Raw genomic sequence first — 1,960 nt, forward strand, 5'->3', positions numbered from 1 at the left:
TTTAAAGTATTTGCAAGGCCTTAAGCATTCTAATGAAATACAGCGCTCTTCTTATTATTCAAGAGCGGTCACAAGCATCGGTAATATTCCATCCAAAGGCTACATCAGACAAGGGGTCACAGCTGATGTGTGCAAGGATGGTACAATCATGAAGGTCAGTAATAGATGCTTTTCAAACTTTAGTCTTTAGACTAATGAATCCAAGACTGAACAGCACCCCATCCAATGTGCATTAAATGTTGACTTTACTCTGATAATGATATTTGGTATAGCTAGTGATGGCTGTTTGAAGATGGAGGACCGGGACAGAAATTAATGTGTCCCTCTTTGATGACAGTTTGAGAGATGAATGCTGGCAATGTACTGTCCGTGGGAAACCACTGCATCTTGAGTTATTTCATCTGACAGCCTTATCTGGAAAGCATCTTGCACACAATTTCACAGCTGATGGAAACAGATGTCCCTCTTAGCTCAAAGCTCATGACCTGATGTAGATCTGGATATTTGTCTTGGATCTGGTTAATAATGAAGATCATATCTGGTGTTCCCATGACATGGCCTGGAGCCACAATCAGAAGCAGACCTGATTTCTTCAGTAAGACGAAACAAGGTATTCAGAAGAATATATGCAGAGTTTCCCTGCATTTAAAATTATAATAATTCCTTAATAAATCCCATACCAAAAATATCTTTTTTCTTGAAAATAGTAATAATGTTGACATGTTGTGCATCTTCAGAAATCTAATTGTTCCAGAATCATGAAAAGAGTTAGGGAACCTTCAGTACCTTCCCCTTACCTCTCCAACCTTGAAAAAATCAGTTAGTATGACATCTAGCCCTACAGATTTGTCCGTTCTGTTCTTAGCTTCTTAGACAACAAACTTATTGTGAGTTAGATCATGCCCCGATTCTCCTTCCCATCAATATTCTGATGGGCAGATTTGAGAGTGGAATCTGCCACATCACTTCTGGTTCTGAAGTGTCTCAAAGTGCTCCTTTTATCTAGTTTGAATGGCTTTCCTTTGTTTTAGGAGTCATAGTAAAGCTAACTTGCTAGGAAAAATCAAACTATAGCTCCATATAAGGCAAGAAATTCTCACAGACCCTAGACCAGTAAACGATTCCACCAATGTATTATGCAATACCACCCCCACTCCCATCCCATTGCTAGTATATAATGTTTAGTGACAAACATGCAAACCAAAGCACCATGGTCTTTTTCTGACATTGTTACAACTAGCTGCTTAGTTGTTCCTAAACACTATAAGGCAGATCTTTTTCTACATACAGAACACAATACAAAGATTTTTCAGTAATAAAGTTTGCCTTAGAAATGTATTTATTTCCTGTAGGGCAGATGCCAATCTTATGTGCAACAGAGAAGTAACTTGTCGATCCGTATATGTCAAACATGCTGTATAGTCACAAGACTGTGTGGTTAAATGCTGAGCTCACTACAGAGTTTATCAAAATCAGAGATAATGCATCAAATGGCAAGCAGTTTTTCAAAACCAGAACTACATAAAATACGCAAACCATACACAGAGAAAAGCAATTTATGTAGAGATAGAGCTCTATCTAAACCTGTCTACAATGTTAGTTTTCTGACCGTCACAGATAAGAACAGATACTACACTTGATCTTAGCCAAAAGGCCGAGAAGCGATAACTAAGACTAACACACCATGCTCCAAAATGCTATAAACATTTGTTAAAATTCCTTACTGGAAGACATGCTTTATTTTATTCAACACAATAAGTCAGTGTCACACAGACATTTCTTGCAGAAGAGGCATGCGAAGAGAGAAAATAGCAGCCAAGAATCTTTCACCAAGATTTTCTGACCTATGTTTAACACACACACACACACACACACACACACACACACACACACACACACACACAGTTACTGTAGTGTACTTTACATATGAGTTCTTATTTACCATTTGTCCAACATTAGA

The 1,960-nt window shown here is 38.0% G+C and overlaps 1 non-coding gene across 1 annotated transcript; it reads right to left on the bottom strand.

Moving 5' to 3' along the window:
* Window positions 1-1,474: 1,474 nt before the first annotated feature.
* Window positions 1,475-1,666, bottom strand: LOC122809843. The gene has a single exon (XR_006365968.1). It is a non-coding gene; the product is annotated as a U2 spliceosomal RNA (small nuclear RNA).
* Between the last annotated feature and the right edge of the window lie 294 nt (window positions 1,667-1,960).

The sequence above is a fragment of the Protopterus annectens genome, chromosome 8.part0 (genome assembly GCF_019279795.1).
Source record: "Protopterus annectens isolate FY-2018-M chromosome 8.part0, PAN1.0, whole genome shotgun sequence".
Lineage (NCBI taxonomy): Eukaryota > Metazoa > Chordata > Ceratodontiformes > Protopteridae > Protopterus > Protopterus annectens.